The following is an 8,738-nucleotide window of genomic DNA, read 5'->3' as shown; positions in this document are numbered from 1 at the left end:
GTCTCTTGCAGGACTCGGTGGAGAAGGTGCACTCAGTCACCACGAAAAATAATCTCTGTTTTTATGACTTCATCTTACATTAAGGAATTTCCGAGTTGGAAGTTGTTTTCTGAGAAACTTGTTTTTGGCCATTATTCGCTTTATACGTGTACGAGGTTTACCGGCAGATATGCTAAGATCAGTGTATAGTGCATGGGCCAAATGGTGCGCTTTTGGTTTGGCGACAATTTCGTGCGACCAGGTCGAGCTAAATAAACATTTTAGGCGTATGGAGTCACACTCTGAAGCCTTCGATTTACTTTGTGAGCACACAGAGAGAAAGTCGCGGGGCAGTTGGAACACAGTTTGGTCATTTGGAAAGTCGCACTCCATTGAACCAGTGCTGCCCATCTTAGGGATGTTTCCCTAGATCTAGAGATGTCCATAATCGTTTAAGGGCAAAGGGAAATTTATTCAAATCTAAGGATTGTCTTTTTAATGGGTTTCAGAGGGCTTTAGCGCGCACTGAAACCCCTCTGTATATTTCAGGGACAGAGATAACAAGAGCGATTTTGCGAGGCCATGCAAGGCCAAAGACACAAAGTTTGATTATGTAAAATGTTTTAATGAAGCAAATTTATAGCTTTACATGGCCGCCCAACTACAGGAATCTATTCTTAAACCACTATATAACGATAATCTCTATTGACGCAAATTAACAGTTTTGTGGGGATGTAGGGGAATCTAGGGAATTTTAAGATAAAAATCGGGGAACAGACGGACGCGAAGGTTGGCAACACTGGGATGAACATATAAACGGAAAATACAAACTGAATTGATCGTTCTGCGAAGCAAGTATTCAACAACTCGGGACACTCGGGGAAAACAAATCCCCAGACATTCGACCAAAAAAATTTATCTTTTTCATTTCATAGTTACAGTAGATTTAAATTCAGTTAATATTTAACTAGTTGAAGGTTTCAAGACACTATAGGAGTTTTATTTTCTCACAATATGTCCTTGGATGAGCATATTGACTACTTAGCTGAATAATTATCAAAAACAGTAGGACTGATATACCGGCATCAATCTAGAGATAGGGCACCTAATACAGACCATATGCAAAATTGTTCGAACGTCTGGCAACACTCTTTGCTCCGCCATCTTTTGTTAGGTCGAGATTCCTCTGCTGTTTGTCAATTTTGTAGCGTTGTCGGTTACAATTAGGGGTGTCTCGAACCGGTCGAGGTTCGAGTTCGACAAGGTTCGACTCACGTTCGACTGCTATGAGCATGCGCGACAGGCTGGCCTGTCGGCTTCCATGGGATCGGATGGTCATGGCTAAGGGATGAATTAAGGGCAGTACTTACTGGTTATTTCAGTTAACACAGTACATAAATTAAGTTAACTTCCTCAGTGATCAGAATTAGCTTCTTTTAATTGCAGCTGTTCATAAAATTAAAAAAAAAAAAAACCTTTGCATAAAAAATTCTCCAAACCTAGACATGCTTCTAAAAGGGTCTAGCCACACTGTCCACAAAGTCGAACCGGTCGAATCTAGTTAACAGTTCGAAGGTTTGTCGAACCGGTTCGAGCCAGTCGAACCCCGTAAGTTTGACCTAAAAATCCGGCTCGACAAAAGTTCGCGACACCCCTAGTTACAATCGTGGCTTACCGCTGATCTCCATTGTAGGGGGCTCAGTGGCGCGTAGCCGCTCTCTTAGCAAAGCGGAAGTGACGCCACCGGAAGTCGGGCGTCTGCTGGGTAATGCTTCTCCTGGAAGTCGATGTTTTTGGTGCGCACATTAACGGTGTCTTTGAGTGGGTTTTAATACTCATGCTCCAAATTTAAACCCCTAAAATGAGGCATTTGAGCTTGGGACATACGCACACTTGATCAACTATAGAATTTCAAAATATTTACAGTGAATGGCTTCCGATGATACTTATCGGGTCTGCATGCGCTCTTAGTGCGCAACAAGCAGGTTCTCTTGGGTGACAAGCGAAAATTCAGAGCCCTCGACGCTTTTTTTCTAACCAAGCACTCGGAAAGGGTTACAAAGCCTGCCAAGCGCTCATTTCCGGAAAGAGCCACTTACCTAGGGTGGCTTGATATCCTGTTTGCTGAATGCGCCATCCTGCCTCCCATAATAGAGATCAGTGAGTCCTACTGCCAGTGCTGCCAACCACAGGAACTTTTCCATAGATCTAGGGATTTTCGTAATCAGTTGGGGGCAAAGGAAATTTGTTAAAATCAAGGGGGATTTGCGCATTGTTCGTATACGCAACGCGAATAGGGTGACCACCCGTCCCACGACTCGCGGGACTGTCCCGCATCGAGGACTCGTGTCCCGTGTCCCGCGTCCCGCAAGAAATATCAAAATCTTCAAAACGTCCCGCATTTCACACTGTCGTAAAACTCACTACGCAGCGTATGGCGCTGCCGAAGAACGGGCACAGGGAAGCGCGGAGATCGCTGGTGAACGTGTGAATCGCGATGGTACACCATTTTCTATCCGAGAATTGTGGGAAGTAACCGTCGTTCTTGCAGGAGATCGGTCGCGCACGCGCCGTTGTGCCTCTCTTCCCTTGGTGGCAAAACATTGCAAAGGACAATTGCTCGCCAAAAGTTGAAAATAAATTATTTTAGTTATTTTCAAATCATGCTGCATGAATGCGAAAAGGTTGCTGTGGAATTTTTTTTATTATTTTATTTTAGTAAAGACGATCACACAAGGCAAGAGGACTGCAACTCACAACGATCAAAAACAACAACGTAAGATTCGAAATTTGTGTTGGAGTATGTTGGTAAAGATACGAATCTACAGAAAAGGAGAAGCCGTTAAAGATTTACTGCTTCTTGTATCGTTTTGATGCATTGAGTTCTGTTTTTATCATCAGAAATTATCAATAAAAAAAGACGTCACTTGAAAGGGAATTTTTCTCGCTAACACGACTTTATATTGGAAGTTACGCAATGTAAGGCCGAAGGCATTCTCCGTGATCGGTACAGAAGCATTTGCTTAGCATTCGGTCGTGGATGATAAAAACAACAAAAACAAAGGTGGATTAGAAACTCCATAGATTCGCCTCTGCACGGAGTACTTACACTTAAAAATCATTTCAACATAAAGCGACTACGGCCCACCTTGCTAGCAGCAATCTTAAAATTTCTCCGTGTAGTCGTCACCCACCAGCTGAAAGCGTTGCTGCAAGTCCTTCTGCCGTCAACTTTGAGTCGCTGTTGAGCCTCAAGAACTGCTCTATCAGGCCCATATCCAGCCACTGTGCGCACACACGAGCACAGAAAATGACGCTCGGTTCCAAATACAAACGAAGAACCCGGGGCGGAAAGCCCTGAATACCAAACGAGCAGCGTCGGGTGACGGCGACTGAGTACGTAGTACACAGGTTGCGCCGTTTCGCTCCTTCGATGCCTGCATCGCTGCGGTGGCTGGCCGTAGCTAATCGTAGCAGATCGTGTCACCTCTGTTCCTCCTACCGGAGGTCTAGAACCGCGTAATATTCTTGCTGCCGAAGTTCATAAACCTACGGTCGCGCCCAACACACTTTACACAAACCCAACGCCCAGCAAGCCTATCCCCCTCTTTCTCTTTCGGCGACCGGTGTTGCGATAGGCCCCCGGAGACGGGTGAACGCCCTAAAGCATCATCGCCAGGTGGCTACAGTCAGCTGCGCCCGGAGACAGAGCGAGAGGCGCCCTGGAGTCGCCAACGCACCTTGGTTTGCGGGGACGACGTGACCTTCTCCGAGGGATCATCGGGTGGACCCACGCCAGCGTCATCTAGCCGACTTTGCCGTCCGGTCCAGCTCCTTAATTGCTTCTTCTGTCTGACCTCGAGGCACGGCGACCCGACAGCCTTGGAACGTCCTCGACGAAGGAGGGGGCTTTACTCAATCTTCCCCAGCTTACATCGCCCATGGGATTATCCCCTACCACGCGGAAGCCAGGACGCCTGCAGTTATGGATGTCTTCCGCCTTCCTCGACTTCGATGGCACCATTGTCCGCCGACATTGACCGGCGACACAGCGGCCAAGGATGTCTGGCCCTTCTGTGTGTGTCTCGCGTGTGGCAGTGCGAGGGAGAGGGAAATGGCGTGCCTGGACGTTACGAACAAAGGAACCCTGGGGATTCCCTACTGGGGATGTGGGGAAACGCGATGTTATAAAAGTAGCAGCCAGCGGCTGCTACTGTGTGTTCTCTTGCATTCTCGACAGTGTACTCAGGTGTTCTTGAGATGCTGTAACCTGTTAATATGTATATATAAAGAGTTATATTACTTAAGAGACACCCCTCCTGCTCCCTGGTCCTCCGCGATTCCGGCCTCCACATGAGTTCCTGCCCTGACTCGGCTCCCTGCCGTAACCCAGATTCCCCCGACCAACCTCGCTGTCCCAACACCGGCCGCCAGGGCCGTGACACCGTCGCTGAAACTTCCCAATAGTCGAGCGACACAACTTATTAATATAGCTAATGTACGCGTTAAAGGCTACAGTAAGACAGCCAAGGTTTTTATTTTTTTTGACCCTGCTGGCAAAATCTGTTGTTTTTTTAGACTTTGATAGGCACATTAGCTATTTAATACGTTATATACAACAGCTATCAAGCCGCTCGTCAAAGTTGGTATCACCAGCTCGACGTCAGTCGACTTAACGTCCAAATGTAGTTTTGAAAGACGCAAGATCCAAGAAAGAAGAAAAACTTTTAAAAACACTAGAAACACAGACTGCACAGTCCTTTCAATGTAAGAACTACGCTGTCTGTTTTTTGTCCCTAAGTGTTTTTATTCTCTTTGATTCTTGTATTTCCACCAACCCAGTCTTTGTTCCTTGTTTCTTCATAGTTGTGGGGTGTTACACATGGGACAAGGGGTATACCCCTATACACCCCCTATTTCTAAAAGTTGGGATGCTTCTCCCCCCCCCCCCCCCCCCCCCCCCCCCTTTGGCTACTAGTAAAGGTTGGCATCGCCAGCTCGACGTCAGTGGACTGAACGTCCAAATGTAGTTTTGGGGTGTTACATATAGGACAAAGGGTGTACTCCTCTACACCCCCTATTTCTAAGTGTCGGGGGAGGGGGCGGGGGGCGTGTTAAAGCCCCATTGCCCCCCCCCCCCCCCCCCCCTCCTCTGGCTACGCCACTGGTACCGATTCTTTTCCCACTCGCGTACCAAGCTGAAAAAAAAAATGAGGACAAAACATTTTCCAGATTTTTTTAACACTAAGTAGAAGAAAACGAGACAAAATACAAAGAATTGTGAGATCAGCGCTGTGTGTATGCTTTTGTGTCTGTAATTAAGTGAGTGCCGGCTATTGTGAGACGTTTACGCGCTGTGAAGTGCAAAAAAAAAAAAAAAGTACCAAATCTCCATCGGGAGAAATAGGATCGATAAATGCATCCAGCGCTTGACATCAGTGCCGCCTTGCGCGCCCTCTATCCGAGCTCTAGAAAAGCCCGCGTGTGCGTTCTGCGTCCACTGGCATGCGGCGAGGAAAGTCCAGGCTAGGGCCTCGGGTCTGAGCTCCGAGATGGCGCCGTGGGCGGCCCTTGGAGACGTTGCGCCAGCTGCCGCTGGCTGGACGGCAGCCGCGCGGGTCCCGTCTGCCCTTGCTCGATCAGTGGACGTAGGTGGACCGGTGCGCGTCTCTGGCTCCTGGATACCCCGCAGCCAAAAGGTAAGTCACTTGGCCGCCAAGCGTTAGCCTCCTCGGAGTACCCGCGGAAGCCACGTGGTCGGACGACGGCCGTCCAAGAGGGAGACGCGTCGCTCGCTGGCCACAGGGGAGTCCGGCTGGAGCCTAGGCGCGCGATGCGGCAAGCGGGAGACGCTGCAGCGCTAGTGCGACGTTGTTGCTCTCTTGTCTGTGTGCGGCTCCACAAAAGACCTGGGATCGAGTGTTGGTTCTTGATGGCGTACAGTGATATACTCTTCATGGATGTCATCCCCCTCTGGCCTAGAGCCCAGTCCCGTGGAGGGACAGGCTCGAGCACTGGTCGCCGGCTCGACGCAGCACGGCACCGACGAGCTGCAAAGAAAACTTTGCTCGCTGTGGGGAAGCCAACTTTCCCACTGAGCACAAGACGTCTCGTAGCCGGCTTGAAACGGCTCGACTAAGCTAGAGACGTCTCGGGCTACGCAAGACGTCTATAAGACACCTTTACGAGACGTCTCAAGATATCTTGACGTAGACGTCTAAAAGACATTTCAAAGAGACGACTCGCGGCTTGACGTCTCGCAGCCGTCCCTAAGATGTCTAGGAGACGCCTTGGAAGGCGTCTTGTGGCCCAAAAAAGAGGAAGCGTTATGATGTCTGCAGGGCTGCTACAATAACATTGTAGCAGCCCTGTAATGTGCTGCCCGATAACATTGTTTGTCAACGTGATCAAGTTCTTTTTCGCCGAGACTTGACTACTTTTTGGGACCCTTGTCGCATGTCTAATTAAGTGTGGTTGATTTTGTTGTTTTTGTGCTCTATACTTTTGATATATTTTGCTTTGTAACCCATCCCCCCCCCCCCCCCCTTACATAATGCCCCTTGAGGGCGTGTAAGGTATTTAAATAAAAGATGACTTAAAACGTCTATAGGCTATGACGTTTTGCCAAGACATATACAAGACCTTTTGCTCGTCTTGCCAAGACGTCTTTAGACGTTTAATGGACGACTTCGGGTTCAGTGGGTTTGGGGAGCATTATTGAGCGCTGCTGTGCACTGATCAACGTTTGGCCGCTCATGGCATCCGGAACGTCGCAGAGAGAAGCTGAAACCCTTGACAGAAGTATTCGATCATGCGCGTGGCACCAGCTTTAGACATGGAAATGTTTTCTCAATATTCGGAGAAATTTCCGGGGACGTGGAGTATAGAAGATCCGTTTCATCTCTAGTTGTGAATAGCGCCTCTTCCGTTTCCCTCCAAAAAGTTTCCAAAGCGTACGAAGGTCAAAAACACCAATAATAGAGGGACGCCTCACTGGCTCCGAAGTGCAACCTTCCAGTTGGAGGGTTTCAAAAAAAGGCCTTGGTGTTTCGCAATCCACGGAGGCTGATTTGCGGAGAAGACGCTGAATAGCCGACATTTCGGTCTCCAAATGCGACTAGAGTTGCCTGACAAGCCCCCCCCCCCCCCCCCCCCCCCGCCGTATAATACAGCAGCAAAATGTAAATTAAAAAAAAATGAATCAAAACAATTGCACCGTTACACAAAGACAGACTAACATGTACAAAATGTGATCGAAAAAAAAAAAAACACATCAGAATACAAACGTAGATTCTGTTAGACCTAGAAGACAATTTTTATGGTGTTTTTAAATGTGTTTGTATTATAACTACTAAATCAAGGACGGTATTTCAGGATGGTTTTTTAATAAATGTGCAATCTGGTTAAGTATTTTTTTGACTACGATAAGTGTGACGAAAGTTGTATGTGGATGCCCTGTTGATGTAATTTTGTTGCACGAACTCAGGGTGTAGTTCAACTTTGTGGAACATGTAATATTGCCAATATCTGGGGGAGCGATTGTTCTACTCTAAGAAGGGAGTATTTTATGAAATATGGGCGGGAGTGTTCCCGATATGATACATTGGCAATGGACCGCACTGCTCTTTTCTGCGATAGAAGTGACTTAGATACACAGATGTTTTAAGCAAGTACCCCATATTAAACTACTTATAATTCCGATTGCCCCTGATAATTCGGGTCGAATCCGCTTCATATGGTAAGACCAATTTAAAATTTCGTGAAAAAAAAATACTCCTAAGAACTTGTAGGTTTTTCACGAAACCAATTTCAGTGTTCCTAAATCGAATATTTAGATTTCGATTAATATTTCTTTGCTCTAAATATCATATATTTTGTGTTTTTTTCTACGTTACATTCTATAATTCATAACACGCTAACAACGTACTTAACTCTATCATCCAGTTGTTCGCTAATGTTTCAAGCTGATCTATGTTCGTACCCGAAAAAAAAAAAAAAAAAAACATTTGTGTCATCTGCATATAGAAAACAATATCACGTGTATGTGGTATGTTAACATTAGCATTAATGTACATCAGAAATAGAGGTGGTCCGAGAATCAATCCTTTTAACCCCATAATTACCGGTTTCTGATTTTTCGCCACCAAAAGGGGTGTATTGAATATTTGCTGATAAATAAATTTGAATGAGTTGTAGGGCAAGACCTCTTATACCATAATTATAAAGCTTTTAAGAATTATTTCATGCTTGATCGAATCCAAGGCATTTTTTTAGGTCTAGAAATACCCCTAATGTATAGAGCTTGGTTTCAAAATTAGCTAAAATTTTATTAATACTCAGTAAAGCTTCTTCAGTAGATTTCCCTTTCTGAAAACCATATTGCCTTTTTACAAGGAGATTATGTTTGCTAAAATGATCCGACAGTGTGGAATTTATTATCTTCTCGATTACTTTTGAGAATATGGGTAATACGGATATGGCTCTGTAGTTATTTAAAGTATTAATTGGTGCACCTTTGTGTAGAATTGATACTCGGGAGATCTTTAGTTTCGGAGGAAAAAACCCTGGGTGCCTAATATTTCATCGCAGATCGCAGAGAAAGGAAGACTAATTATAGTAACAATTGCTTTTATAGGTTTAACTTTTAATTCGTCATAGCCAAATGCTCCGATATTTTTTAATGAATTTATGACGTTAAAAACTACGGTCTCCGTGGTTGGTGATAGATATATAGATCGTTGTGGTCGTGTAGACGTATA

This window comes from Ixodes scapularis, unplaced genomic scaffold (genome assembly GCF_016920785.2).
Source record: "Ixodes scapularis isolate PalLabHiFi unplaced genomic scaffold, ASM1692078v2 PGA_scaffold9__187_contigs__length_104089568, whole genome shotgun sequence".
Taxonomy (NCBI): Eukaryota; Metazoa; Arthropoda; class Arachnida; order Ixodida; family Ixodidae; genus Ixodes; species Ixodes scapularis.
The sequence above is the reverse complement of the archived record's forward strand: the minus strand, read 5'-3'. Positions refer to the sequence as shown.